We start from the raw sequence: 15,921 nt of genomic DNA, 5'->3' as shown, positions 1-15,921 counted from the left end.
TTGTGCAATCTGCTAGAGCAAATCTGGGTCATCATCACAGGTGGGGGGAAAATGGTATGTTACTGGAAATGTATTCCCCTCCCCCCAAACTCATCTTTCAGACCAGCATGTTGCCATACTTCCTATTGTTCGTGTTTTAAACTGATAATTAAGCTCACTGGCATTACTGCTGTTTAGATTACTAATTATGTCACCAAATAATTTAGAATTTCAGGCTACTAATATTTCTATGATCAAAATAGCTTTTGATGCTTAATTAACATGTACTCATTCCAAAATAAAAGACACAGCATTTGCTGTTTACATAATTAAAGGAATTAACAGTACTTTAATCAGTGCTTTTCTTTGCCAATAAGCCATCCGTCAGTGCAGTCACAATATTTCTTGTGCTTTGAGAAGGACCCATAGCTGGATGCCTCTTGTCACTCTTGTTCATGAGTTCATCATATTTAAGTTTATATACATCAAGCTATTGAGTTGGACAGTGGCATTTAATGTGAGTAAAATAGCTGTTACAAGTCATTTGTAGCGAACCTTGTGGAACACTGCAAATAATGTTTGCACTTTAGTGATTTTTTTTGTTGGGTTGTAAGATAAATTTTAAAATCAAAAGAAGATATATATGACATTAATAGCTTTGCAATCACCAGTTACCAGAAATATCGAGTAACTACCTGACAATCAAAAGGTTTTTGTAAAATAAAGTATTTAATATTTTTTTGCCAATGTGACATAGCTTCTCTGTAGAGCAAGAACTGAAAATTGGAGGCTTGTTAGTTTAAGAACATCATCTTGCTGGGTTTTTCCTTCCTTGTCAGGACTGCTGAAAGGTGCTCTTTGTGCCTTTACACATGGGTAGTGCAATAATCATCCACTTTAGTCTGAACATGCAGATAATTCAAGCTTATGGTCTCATAAAGGGGAAAGGGACAGAACTAAGTCTGCCCTCCCTTTAGCAATTTCATAGCACAGTTGTATGAGTCAGATCCTCCAAGTAAATTCCTCATTGCTCAACTCCAAATTTCTAAATTAAGATATTTAATTATTCAAGGGTAAAGCAAGAAAGAAATTGGAGGTTGCATGTTAACAGTAAGAATAATATTGTCTTAACTAACCTGTACACACATGATAGAGGAGGTTCTAGCATACTTCAATAGACTTAACACATTCCAGTGATGAGGGATGGGCTTAGGTCTTATTCCTGATACATTCCTGCACTGAACATGGTGCAGAGTGCATTTTTCCTCATCATTGAATAATCAGGACCCCAGTCCAGATGTGGGAGAATAGATGTAGTTCTTCCCCACTCTGAGACAATATTCAGCGTCCATGCTACTCACATCAGGTAGCAGGAACTCCTTGAGTCAAGCCTTCAGCATGAACAGTATTGGAATCTCATTGACAATTGGCACACTCAGGAGCTTTGGAAGTTTGAAGGAAGCTGAGAAGGAGGAAAGACTTGTGCCCACATTGTTAAGTCCCAGCAAAGGTTGTTTTCTGCAGGGAAGTGCACATTCCATCCACATAGCAGGACAGCCCAAACTTCTTGGATCGAAGTATAGGCCCTGCCTTTAAGATGAGATCCTTTTGATTGAGAATTATGTAAAATTAATTTGTCAATGAAGATCACACAAGCTTCAAGAAGTAGGCAGGTGAATACAATGCAGGGCTTTTTTTCCAGCCAAAACTCACTGGAACTCAGTTCTGGCACCTCTCAGATGGACATCATTGCCATTTGCCATTATAAGAGAACAAGGGAGGCATTCATGTTGAGTTCCAGCCCCTCTTTTTCTAGAAGGATAGCAGTGATGCAATGCAATAGCAAAAATTTTAAGGAAGTGGATATAGTGAATGCACTTACAAATAGAGTCTGCTAAGGTTATTATGAAGCAAGGAGTGAATATAGCGTAGGGTTTATAAATTCTGCCTGGCAAGCTAAAGTGTTACTCCTTAAATAATTCAACAAGCATTTAGAAAACTGCCTGAACTTAACAGGGCCCTTGTGTTTTAGCAGATACACTGTTTTTTCATAGCGAAAACAATCTGATAACAATAGAGGTGGATGAAAATGAGGACTTTTTAGTTTTGCATGCCTACCAGCATCATGATTGTATCCAGCAGCACAAAGCTATGCATGTCTATTCAAAGCAAATTCTATTGAGCTTCAGTGCAACATTCTCCCAGGTATGCGAGTTAAGAACTGCAGCATAAGTAATTCTGTTTTCAATATTTCTTATTAGCTGTCTGCAGCAGCATAAATGATAGACGTAATTAGCCTTCTTTGCAATAGCTAGAGAGTTGGGTGAGTTATGCTGTTTAGCTGTAGCACTGTAGTTGCTTTCATTGTAAAAACTATTGATTACCTTCTTCCTGCCAATATAAGCAAAACGCAAGTTTGAGAGTCTTCAAAGGTATAAAACCATAGATTTGTAGAACAACATCATCCTGGGGTTGTTAAACCTTTAAGGGAAATTGAAATAAGTTTAACAGAAAAGTAACTTCTTTTTAAAAAAGCAAATGCCATCTTTGCTGCTGAATAATTTAATGGCTAAAATAGATATGGTGGTGATAGGAGGTTCTCACTATTTTCTTACTTAAAAAGCTAAATAGGGCTCAACCAAGTGACAGATCCACATGTTAGCTCAAGCACTGGATTTGGGCTCCACACGGGGGCAGATTTATTTATAAGGTTACATGTCGCTGCCTGGTGTGGGTTTTAACACTTAAAAAATAACCGCTGCACTTGCTCTGTTGTTGGCAAGCCTTGCTAAGTCTCTCACCTATTTACCATAGCTTTAGTATTTCTCACTTCTGTTCCATAGAAGACTCATGTTCTAAGTATTTGTCCTAGTGGAATTCACATTTGTAACAGTTGCTCTGGTCAGTTGCTCTTCCTCATACCACACTTCTGAGAAAAGGGTAAGGAAAGAAATGTGGAGGATCTTTCTACATCTGCAGCTTTGTACATAGCCCGCACCATGCAAGTTCGTTTTCAGTTGTTACACTGGAAGAATAGTAAGTTTCCCAACTGCTTCTGAAGAATAATTGTGGAACCACTGCTGTTGTTTTAGACCGGCGTGGGGAAGCTTTTCCGTCCAGTAGGCTAGATCCTTAACCTGCCCCCCACCCAGGGCACGGCTGCCCGCCTGTCAATTTCCTGACATTATTGTGGCATTTGATGACAACTTCAAAGGGGTTCACTGTTAGCATTGATCAACTGCTTGGCACTGGCAGCAAATCCCAGTTTATCCATTTTCAGGTACACTTCTGTTTCCAACAATGGAAAGCATGTGAGCAATTTTTACTTGGAGCAGACCCATTGAAATGAATGAACTTGCACAAGTTAGGTCCATTCAAGAGATCTACTCTGAGTAAAACTTAGGTAAATGCCACCCTAAGCCCTCAAATCAACATTTTCCCTCTATAGACTGGCAAAGCTGTGTCTACAAACAGACAACTTTGAAGGTTCTCATAGCCAAGGAACAATCGTAAGCTCTTTTGCACCAGTGTATTTACATGGCCTGCATTGATGACACATATGACATTGGGTATGGGGCAGGAGAGTGTGGTTTAGAGAAAACAGCTTCAGGAGGCAAATTAAGACCCTTGCCTGACTTAATTCTTCCCAAAGGCCAGAAGTTTCCCATTCCTGCTTTAAATAGACAAATCTAAAGTATTTTCAGTGATACGTTCACTTTATAATTATTCCAAGTTACTTATTTCTCCCCAGAAACGCCTCTCTCATAATTCAATGACTAGTCATTTGGTCAAATGGTTTATTTCTTCTCTATTTTGCTGAAAGTTACTTTCTTCCCACTGAAAGCTTTTTAAAATGTATGTTAAAATGTATTTGAATAAATTTAATTAAATAATTATCAGTAAGACAGCTCTGCCTCCTCTTTTGTGACCTTTAGTAGTATTTATATCCTCTCCACTGGTTTTTAATCAACTTGGAGTACACTGTAGGACTGCTCTGTTCGTTAAGATTTGTGGCTTTCCTGACACTATCTCAAAACATGACTGCTAGTTTCTGAATAGGGTTTCATTTTAAGAGGTTAGGAAAGTGACAAGAAATAAGAAAAATGACATTAGGCTTTATTATCTCAATGTTATTTCAGTGCTTTGCGAATTATAAGTGTTAGAGAGATTGTCCTTTACCAACCAATCTACTGTTTAATCAGAAAGTCTTTAAGGAACATCACAGTGAGGCTTTCTGAATGGCCATTCAAAAATGAAGAAAACTTACTGGGGGGAAATGCCTAAAACACCTACCATCAGGATGCTTAAATTCGGCTTGATCATGAGTACAGGATCAGAAGGTGGTGATACCTGTTTATCCAGTTCTTCAACCTTTGGTCCCAAATGTGGCTGGACCACAACTTCCATCATCCCTGACCACTAGCTAAGATGGTCAGAGATGATGGGAGCTGTAGTGCGATAAAATCTGGAGACCCAAGGTTGAATAACTCTGATAGAGAATAAAAGGCTTATGTCAGGCTTCCTCAACCTCAGCCCTCCAGATGTTTTGAGACTACAATTCCCATCATCCCTGACCACTGGTCCTGCTAGCTAGGGATCGTGGGAGTTTTAGGCCAAAAACATCTGGAGGGCCAAGGTTGTGGAAGCCTGGATTATGTGGTATGCAAGGCTGGTTTGAGGTGGTTGGGGACCCAAGTGTGGTTCCCTAAATGGGGCTCACCTTTCCCTACATGCAATAAGGTACCAAAAATAAATATGGTGGTATTTTAAAGACTAAGCAATTTGTTACAGCATGCCTTGGATCAGTCACCAACATGCAATCAAACCCCCCTCACTCACATGGCTGTTGTGAAGATAGAGAAGGGGTTATAAAATGGCTTCAAAAAAGTGGACTTAGTGTTCACAGGACATTGATTCCTAAGAAGAGTAATCTTAGCCCTGGAGCTACTGTGGAAAGCAGATTCATCTGCTTGAATGTCTTTCTTTTTTAACTCTCATTACTAAGTTACTGTTACAGGTAAAATAGCAAGGAAGAACATAGAGCCAGTATTTCTCTTAAATGCTTAATAAAAATAAATAAAACCCCACTTTTGAGCATTCTGTCCCAAAGGTAAAACAGAAATAACTAGCAGGATTTTTTAATGGCAAAACATATTTTTTTAATTTTAATAATGTAATTGTATTAAAATTATTACTTGATTTTGCAATCCTTTACCCATTTATCTAGGAATAAGCCCCATTAAGCATGAAGAGACTTACTTTTGAGTAGATACATATATATTGTACTACAATGAATTCTTAATGGACTCTTGCTGTACAGCAGGCAACATACCTAAGCATCTTTGCATACATTGCACATTTTGCATTTGCCTTTTGGGAGGTGGGGAGTTTAACATCTACTCACACTTACTGTGTTGTAGAATTTGACTTTTTTTAAGGAGGAGCACCCACTCAAAGTTGTTGAGCTTTATTTAGGGGAGATCGCCTCTAATTAAGCTTCTCTTCTCCGCCCACTCACCCCACTGCCAGTTTAGGTGCCTTATTCTGCCGCACCAATCACTATGCCGCCCACAGCCTCCATCGCACAACACAGAGCACCATGCAGCCCATAGCCCCAAGCATCATGCCGCCATGCCAAAATGTTAAAGAGGTGCCAGAACGCACCAAAGAGGTGCTGGAAACATGTGGAGGGCACCACATTGGTAAAGACTGAACTGTTTACTGGCAGAAGGCTTTTGAATTTCAGCTAATAGCCACATGTTGCTCATTCTTGTGCTAAAGCTTTGCTCTGGTTGTGCTATCTTTAAGACTGGGTAGTGGTTCCCTGTTTCTTTTCTGGAGTGAGAAAATATGTCAGCTGGCTATTGCCCTCGTGTCTTGCTTGTGGACTTTCCATTGGCATCTGGTTGGCCACTGTAGGAAACTGATTGGCTTGACCGAACAGGACTGCTTGCATGCTCTAATGTTTCTAGTCACCTATCCATACCAATCATGTATTCAAGTGATAGGTCTCTCCTCCTCCTTTTATATCCTAGCTATGGTGTTTGGCAGGAATCTTTCCAAAACAGTGTGCTAGTAGCTCAATAGAAGTGAGAGTAGCTCAGCTAGTAGAGCATGAAACTCTTAATAGCAGGGTCGTGAGTCTGAGTCCCATGTTGGGCAGAATATACCTTGCAAAATATGCATTGCAGGCAGTTGGACTAGATGATCCTTGTGGTCCCTTGCAACTCTATAGTTCTATGATTATTTTATTTCTTTTTGTGCTGTATAAAAACTGGTCAGGAAACACAAAATAGTTTTTTAAAAACAACCCTTCAATCTTCACCAAGGCAGTAAGCTATTGGGGCAGGCTGATGTTCATGATGGAGTACTGGCTGCACTGACCACTGAGTTTTGCACCTTTCAAACTTATTTTATGAGAAAATCCTACTCTTTACAGAGTTGTTCACTGCATGATACATTTATTCAGCTTATCCTTTTCATGTGTCCCACTGTGGCTTTAGTACACATAGCAGTATACAAGTACCAACTGTCTGGCCTTTTCTTTTCTTTTCTTTTCTTTTGGATGTTATGCTGCTTAGAAGTGCAATATATCCCCTTAGCCACACAGAAAGCACTCTTAGCAGAAAATTAAATTTCAGCATCTTAATATATTTAGAAGGCTTAGATTTAGTAGAACTGGGAGAAGTTAAATCTTTGTTGCTTAAATTTGAACTAGTAAAGCATGGGTGTTTAAGAGACGTCACCTCAGATATTTAAGGCACATCAGGCCTGTCAGGAAGAAAATGGCAACACTTTTTGATGACCAATGTGTACACCATTTAGGCAGTGACCTAGGCATTCTTGCTAATTTTAGTACGTGCATGTATTGCTCTCTCCATGAAAATAATGGTTCAAAACAAATGATTGCATGGCAAATATTCAGACATCACTTCATGTGGTTAACTGGGAAGCCTGCAGAAGAGAAATGTTTGCATACGATGAAAAGCAAATAGCCCTATGTACAGGTAGTGTAGTTAAAAAAGAAATCCATATAGTTATGTAAACAAAATGTACTTTTGTTTCTCCTAGTGCCTTCTCAGCACGTGGATAATGTTGTTTTTTTAAATAAGATATTTATTAAGATTTTTTAAAGTATTACAATAAAAATGGGGGGAAAATAACAAAAATACAAAATAAAAATAGTTAAAAACACACAGATTTTCCATTGCTTATTTTCCTTTAGCTTGTTTCCCAGACCTCCTCATACCTCCCTTTTTTGTATTCCACTTCAAATTGTTGGTTCAGCAAATCCTTACCATTAAGTTTTTACCTATTTATAACCCTTTTTCCATATTCTCTTAAAGCATTACAGCTGGAAACCACTTAATTTCTACAGCACGTGGATAATGTATCCTTCTGATATAATGACCCCAATACACATGTTCTCAGAATACCATGCAATCATTAATCACTAAGCAGCAGAAACAGAACTCCTTAGTCTTTTAACCTACATACGTAAGCGTTTGTGTTGTAAGTTTAGCTTGGATGTGTTCCTGGACAAATGGTCACAAGGCAGCTTCAGTCTCTGATTTAACAGGAGTGCCAAAATATAATAAAAAAGCTTTTACACATACAGTATATAGTGCTTTTCATCCTAAATAAATCTCTCCGTTTTACAAGGTGAGGTGTATTTTGGACTCACTTCACCAGTCCCCAATAAGTAATCACCTGAATACGGCAACCACAGGAGTTATCTCACAAGAACAGGAACTTGCACAAAGAAAAGCTGTTGGGTCACTGTTGCTGGTTTACAGGAAAGGATTGCTGGAGAAAGGCAACTTAGTTTTTTAGAATAAATATTATTCAAACAGTCATGTAGAGCTGATGGAGCTCTTTGGAACACAAATCAGAGCATGTCAGGTTTGGGTGGGGTGGGGAATACTTAATAGAGTGCACATTTGTGTAGAAAGAGTAGTTACTTCACATATCTGGGGGGAAACATATTCCTAACATGATTTGCCAGTTTTTGTTAGCACATGAAGGTTCATTTTGATAATGAAGGCACTATATAAAAGGATTTAGTTGGGCAAAAAGTCACATGCTCAAAACATACACAAAGAGCCTGAAGTGAAATAGAAAACTATTGCCTTCTGTAAGAGTTGTGATTTGTGAAGGACAAGGATGATCCAGTTATAAACGATTTTATTCCCAGGGAAGTTAGCTCTTTTCATAGTATAAGTCTCTTCAGAGCTTTGTGCAGATAATTTTCACAGCATACCTATTATGAGGAACAACAGTGAGCTATGAAAAATGTCTGGTGTCGAAAGAACACACAGTGGAATGATTTGTAAATAAACAGAACCAAAGTCTGTCAACCCATGGTCAGAATTCGCCAAAGTTGATTTATTTCAATCATTTTAAAATGTTACATGGCAAGCTAATCACAATGAGAAGTAATCTAATGTTGTCTGTGACAATGCTGTACAACTGTGATAAGCAGTAGTGTCCCTATCTTTAAAGGACAACAGTGTGATCTTTGGAATTGTATGGAGAAGTGTGCCGAAGCAAAATGTGAAGACATAAATTCCTGTCAGCATTAATGGACAGCAAGAGAGGGGAAAGAAGGGAGAAATGTATTCAGAACTTCAGTTCAGGGAGATGTTGTCTATAAAATCTATTACAGATGTTTGAATAAGCCAAGAAGAATGGATGGATATAATTAATTTGCAATCATGAAAAATTATTTTAGAAAATTCCTCAGAGGGAGCTAATAAAGAAATTAAATAGTGAGAAAATGAGCAGTAATATATTGTTTGACCTGAATCATTTGTATGAGAATCTTGAGTTTCAGCAGTAAAAGGGAAACTATAACAGAAGCTTTCCGGTTTCCCCAAACTGAGATGAGCTGTGACTCAGTGGTGGATGACATGTTTGCATGCCAAAGGTTCCAGGCCGAATCCCAGGCATTACTAGGTAGGATGGGGAGTGGCTGTTGTCTGGAACCTTGGAGAGTTGCTGCCAGTTAGGTAGGAAGTGAGAGCTGGACCATAAAGAAGGCTGAAGAATTGATGCTTTTGAATTATGGTGCTGGAGGAGACTCTTGAGAGTCCCATGGACTGCAAGAAGATCAAACCTATCCATTCTGAAGGAAATCAGCCCTGAGTGCTCACTGGAAGGACAGATCATGAAGCTGAGGCTCCAATACTTTGGCCACCTCATGAGAAGAGAAGACTCCCTGGAAAAGACCCTGATGTGAGGAAAGATGGAGGGAACAAGGAGAAGGGGACGACAGAGGACGAGATGGTTGGATGGTGTTCTTGAAGCTACCAGCATGAGTTTGACCAAACTGTGGGAGGCAGTGGAAGACAGGAGTGCCTGGCGTGCTCTGGTCCATGGGGTCACAAAGAGTCGGACATGACTAAACAACAACAACAGGGTAGGCAATACTGAACTAGATAGACCAGTGGTTAAATCCAGCTTCCTGTGTTCCAGAACTCACTCTGCAGGGAATCTGTAGAGGAAGGCGCTCTGTGGATTATTATTTGAGTTTACAGTAGCCAGATGGAAGCAACTGAGAAACGACTTTGCTTAATGGAGGGCATTACATATGCATGCATTCATCATATGTACTCCTCATATTTGCATGGAGAATGTGCATGAAGAATATTCTGTAAAGCCCATGATAGTATATGGGAGGCAGAGCTACATTTTATATTGACATGTTCCTGACTGTTTCTTTGTTGCGCAATTCAGCAGACAAGAATAAGTTTATTTTTGCTAGATGAGTTCCCGGGGACTGGGAAAAGAGAAAAAAATTACAGCTAGTGTAACATAGTGTCGTGGCTAAGAGGCTACACTAATCAGATAATCCCTGGTTTGAATTTCATCTGTGCCATGAACTCACAAACTGGCCTCAGGCAAGACGCACACTCTCAATCTCAGTAACCCCATCTGCAATATGGGGGATATTAATGCTGATGTATCTTAGAGGCATTGCAACCATATAATTCACCTGAAGCTCTTTGAAAATGTGAAAGAGCTATATAGTGTAGTTAACTATTAGACTTGTGATTTTTATGCAGTACTTCTATAGCTGTCCCATGTAAAACACTTGGCCTTTGGATTGACTAGTGTAATCATACTGAACACCAAGAAGCATGAATTGGGTGCCATCTGATATATTATTTCTGTCAACTGGATAAAACTATTCTCCCCCCAATTAATTAATTCACATTGCAGATGGGGCAGTGTAACTTTTGAAGCATGTAATATAATCATTTTGGTCATTAAGACAGATCTGACTATAAATCATTAGAAGGTTTGGATACATTTTCAAATCATCTGAATTTTCCATAATTGTAGTGGCTAACTAAACACAGCATAGAGAAAATAATTTCTCATAATTGATTCCTTCTGCTCGGTCATCTCAGTGGTCAATCTAGCCCAGTACTGTTAACCCTTGCTGGCAGTAGTGTTATTTCTTCCTATCTCCTGTCTGATAAACCTATTAAAATCAGGTTAAACATTTAAACAAGTTTTTGAAAAAACCAATTTGGGAATCTTACACTAAGGTTTTGGTTCTAGTTAGGAAACACCTGCTAGTTGTGTATAAACTGACAAGTACAACATGCTATCAGTTTTGCAACAGGGTTCCAAAGTACTGATAACAACTTGGGATAGTTCAGTTGGTAGACTATGAGGGTTATAGGTTCAAGCCTCACATGGGGCAAAAGATTGCTGCATTGAAGGGGGTGGAATAGATGATCTGTGGGGTCCCTTCCAACTCTACACTTCTATAATTCTATGATATTGTCCATGGACTCCTCTGCTCAGGGCTAGTCCTCTGAGTAACCATGGTCCTGTATTCTTATCTGTCATTATAAATATGTTCCCTCATAAAGATATTCCAGGGTGATATTAAACCCCTCACAACTAAGTCAGACTTTTACTGCTGTTAAGCCAGCTGACCACAGGGTCTGCTTCTCCAAGGTGTCTCTCAAACCACTCCATATACACCGCTGTTCTGTAATCTGCTGTCTAAGATTTTCTGCAGTGAATAAGCATAGTAAATCATATCATTTTAATAATGACATTAATGATTAACAGAATTCTGTTCATTTGCTTTTATGAATCTTACTTGATATACTATAGAACAAAATCCAGATCAATTTCAGATATTCATAAGTAGCAGGGATGTACGAGCAAATAAGTCTCAATTTGATTTTAAATCAATCTCCTCTTTTGTCATTTTATTTTCAGAACATGCCTTTGGAAACTATGTATCAGTCTGATATACTACACACTTTACTCTAGTTGTCATATCCATAGTGACCAGTTGCTTGTAAATTGTCAAGCTGTTAATGCAATTCGAATATTAAGCCATATCTCTAGCTATTTATTTCAAAGTTAAAGGACTCTCCAGTTTCCAGCGTGTGTTGAACTTTCTTAATTAGAAGTGTGTATCAGCAATTTATCATTTAAAGGTGATTTTGTTTCTACTGTGTTGCCAGACCAACATGGTGAGATCTTTCAGTTCAAGCTAGGTCAGCACAGTGACAGAATTTAAGTCCACTTCATATAGTGAAAACATAGTCACAATCAGAGATGGAAAGTAGAAGCAAGCACTTCACAAAAGATACAGTGGTTGTTATATAGCATGGAAATATGTACCACACACTCCATTTGATGGCCTCAGCAGAGCTTTCAAAGCACCTTACAAAATTACACAACTGATTAAAATCCACTATGAATCAAAACAACGAAAATCACAACAAGGTTGTTGGCATCCGTCTGTCTCGAGAGGCAATGACAAAGTGCTCCATTGGGGGGGGGACCTGGGGTGCAAGCCTGGGGACTGTATATGGAAGTCCTGAACTGTATATGGAAGTCCCCACTCTTGACTTTGTTAATGTGGTCCAAAGGAAAGCAAAACAGTATATTTGGCATCAGCTCGGCTGCAGGAGTTGCTGGAATAACTGCTTTAGGGACTCCACTCCAGATTGTGTAAGGTTTACTCGTTAGCCTTTTCTTCTTCCAAAGATGTCCTGCAAAGCAGCGGATGGAGAGTATTCTCAGAGTTTACTTCCAAAGCCTTTCTCATGAATGAGTATAGCTGCAAGGCAGCAGAGGTTTAAGGTCAGTGTTTTCCTCCTTCTAGATGGGCTTCCTTCCCAGGTTAACAAACCCCATCTACTCCTCATTTCATGCTCCAGCACATGCAGTAACTGCCTTCTTGACCCACTATTGGTCTCATCCACTCAATCCACCAGAGCATGTCTTCACATGCATCGGGTAAACAAGTCCCTAACTCAATGAGAGTTTAAGACCCACCAGCTTACCTTCACCTGGTTTATCCAGCCAGTCAGAAAGAACGTGACGTGTTTCCCCACCAGAGGTACTACCCCTCCTCTAACACCCAATACACCCCCACAACAAGGTACAAGACATAAAACAGCAGCATGAGGCTACCACCCCAAAGGACTTCTAAAATAACCAAGTCACATCATAAAAAGAGCAAGTGTCCCTCTGGATGGAATTCCACAGAGGCAAATACTGCTGCCCAAAAGATATGTTGATCGTACCCATAAGCCTAGTTACAGGTGCATGTAACATCCAGAACAGGCATCATCATAGGACACAACTGTTCTCTGATCTTCACCTAGGAGAAAGTGGCCCCATGGTTACCTTTATGTAGCTACACATGGATAGATGGATCAGTGTGTATTTGGCTAGGCTGTGTTCAATTTAAAATCTGTTTAGTCTTAATTCTACTGTAATATGAACGTCCCTGAGACCTCCAGGTATAGCGCAGTATATAAATTCAATAATAATAATAATAATGATGATGTGTGAATTTCCTTTTTTAAAAGAATCTGCTCAAAATTCTGTCTATTTTTAAAAGTTCATAATAATAATAATAATAATAATAATAATAATAATAATAATAATAAATTATTTATACCCTGCCCATCTGGCTGAGTTTCCCCAGTCACTGTGGGCGGCTCCCAATCAAGTGTTAAAAACAATACAGCATTAAATATTAAAAACTTCCCTACACAGGGCTGCCTTCCGATGTCTTTTAAAAATAGGATAGCTGCTTATTTCCTTGACATCTGATGGGAGGGTGTTCCACAGGGTGGGCGCCACTACGGAGAAGGCCCTCTGGTTCCCTGTAACCTCACTTCTTGCAATGAGGGAACCGCCAAAACCACCTCGGCGGTGGACCTCAGTGTCCGGGCTGAATGATGGGGGTGGAGACGCTCCTTCAGGTATACAGGACCAAGGCCGTTTAGAGCTTTAAAGGTCAGCACCAGCACTTTGAATTGTGCTCAGAAACGTACTGGAAGCCAATGCAGATCTCTCAGGACCGATGTTATGTGGTCCCGGCGGCCACTCCCAGTCACCAGTCTAGCTGCCACATTCTGGATTAATTGCAGTTTCCGGGTCACCTTCAAAGGTAGCCCCATGTAGAGCGCTTTGCAGTAGTCCAAGCGGGAGATAACTAGAGCATGCAGACCACTCTGGTGAGGCAGTCTGCAGGCAGGTAGGGTCTCAGCCTACGTACCAGATGGAGCTGGTAAACAGCTGCCCTGGACACAGAATTAACCTGCGCCTCCATGGATTATGAGATAATCCAATGACTGCTTTTATTTTTGCAGGTAATAACTGTTCTGTAGCTACAATGCATAGCTGCTGCTGCTGCTGCTGTGTGCCTTGAAAATGGGGGTGCAAATATTCCTGAGAGTGATGGGGTGTATGGTTTGAAAAAAGATGGCTGTCCGCATTGGCCCATGGTGTGGCTGAAATATGATAGACAATTGGACCAATGCCTCCTGACATTTAACCCCTGTAAATCCATTGCCACTTCAGCCTTGTAATTCAGCTTAATGTATCATAAAATTCCAATTCTTTTCTATTGGGAACATACTTTTTATTTTTATTTTAAACGTTTAGTGGTTGCAGTCATATATGAAGAAACTATATTCCTTTTAACTTGGAGTTTCCTTTTTTAAAAAAAAAAAAATAAGACCCCCATCTAAATGTGTTTATTGCTATTGCTCAGCTTCATATTGTGTACTTCTGAGCTGTATCCAGTTAAAATTGCATACTTTCTTGCTTCTTACACATTTTATCTTGCTCTCCCTTTGGAAAGCTAAGCATATATATCCCCCTTTTATCTTCATAACCACCTTGTTAGATTTGCTAGACTGAGAGAGAGTCCTTGACCCAAGCTCACCACTGAGCTTCCTGTCAATGGAGGTAGCATATGTCCCCTGACCTTGATTCCTCCCCATTTCATTACGAATTTTCACAGGTGAGTCACACATATATCTAAATGTGAGCAAGTTCAATGTGAAGTCGCTTTTGCTTTCTCTGGGTCCTGCCCTTTAAAAGAAAAAGGGATAGTTGTAGAAATAGGACGATGTGTATCTAATATGATCGTAAAAGCTAGTCAGAGTCCTACCATCGCCCTAAGCCTTACAGTCTAAGCTCTCATCTGATCATGAAAAAGAAGCAAGTTTTGTTTGAACTAAGAGCACATATGCTGGACAGTTAATTAAAAAGAGAAACACTTCACCTGTTTAGAGCATTATAATAGGATACAGAATGTTCCTCCAAAGCACTCACAAGACAGTGCAGCTAAGTTTGCATCATCAAACATGTTTATAGGGTGTGGCAGATCCTTTTGCCCCCGTGTTAAGTGACAAACACTGATGCGCACAGTAAATTGTGCTTGTACTTGTGCATGTGCAATGTAACAGGCTGCTTGAGAAGGGGGTGGGTTGGTTTAGGGAACAGAGGAGCGCAGTTAAGGTTTAGTTGGCCAAACTTTAGAAATTCTGCTAAGAAAGGTCAAGGAACCAATAATGTCTTATTGACTTGAGTCCTTTGTTATTTACAACAATTTTGTTAAAGACTGAGTAATTTTACAACTCCTTGGGCACTAATAGCTTCTCCAGTTGTTCAACATTGATTTGGGCATACAGTTAAAAGCCAACAAATGGTTAGTCACTACTTTACCATCAAAGGGAGAGGAGAGGGTTGGGCTGGACTATCCCTCTCCCCTCAGATTTATCCTGTCTTATTTTCCTATTTTTTCCTTCCATTTTCTCTTCTCCTGTTCTCCCTTGCTTTGTATCTTAGCCCCCATGTATGTGTGACATCACTGCATTTTGATGACATATTTCAAATTCTATTCTGCATGAATTTCTTTGTGTTGGGGTAAGTTCTTTTGCTTTTATGTCAGTTCTGCAGCATGACTGAAGGTTCACGTGGTTTGCATTTAAGTAATTTTCATACATCTTATTTTATTAATTAAATTTCTTTCCCATCCTTTGTTGTGGCCAGCAAAAAAGCATTTGGAAACACTAAAAACATTTTTAAAAATCAGACACATATCCGCACAGCTAATAGAAGCACATCCTGCAGAGCCTGGGATCCAAAGAAAAGACATACATGTCTTTCACAGTGTGAACTACATTTGCAGCTTGATGTTTCCCCCCTCTTTCTGGCATAGCAGTTCCTTCTACCAAACAGGCATGGTGGTTTTAAACTGAGGAGTGCTTGTCTGTTTGGTGGCAAACTGTTTTAGTAACTAGAGAAAAGTAAATTGGTATTGTGTGCATGATTCCCAGTTCTTTGTTCGTGACATTTCTCTGGGTCCCAAACTGAATCATCACTCTAGATCAGGGGTCAGCAAACTTTTTCAGCAGGGGGCCGGTCCACTGTCCCTCAGACCTTGTGGGGGGCTGGACTATATTTTGGAAAAAATACTTAATGAATTTCTATGCCCCACAAATAACTCAGAGATGCATTTTAAATAAAAGCACACATTCTATTCATGTAAAAACACCAGGCAGGCTCCACAAATCTGGGTTGAGATACGTTTTAAATAAAAGGACACATTCTACTCATGTAAAAATATGCTGATTCCCGAACTGTCCACAGGCTGGATTTAGA

General features: G+C 39.6%; 1 protein-coding gene and 1 long non-coding RNA gene across 20 annotated transcripts in view; both read left to right on the top strand.

Moving 5' to 3' along the window:
• Positions 1-15,921, top strand: part of DMD (dystrophin) — a 953,416-nt gene that overhangs the window by 245,292 nt on the left and 692,203 nt on the right. The gene's annotated exons all lie outside the window — the stretch shown is intronic.
• On the top strand, positions 1,266-8,740 carry LOC310762049. The gene is made up of 3 exons (XR_014547830.1): positions 1,266-6,116; positions 6,171-7,064; positions 7,358-8,740. It is a non-coding gene; the product is annotated as an uncharacterized lncRNA (long non-coding RNA).

The sequence above is a fragment of the Podarcis filfolensis genome, assembly GCF_964270895.1.
Source record: "Podarcis filfolensis genome assembly, chromosome: 4".
NCBI classification, from domain to species: Eukaryota; Metazoa; Chordata; class Lepidosauria; order Squamata; family Lacertidae; genus Podarcis; species Podarcis filfolensis.
Note: the sequence above shows the minus strand (reverse complement) of the source record. Positions and strands in the feature narration are given on the sequence as shown.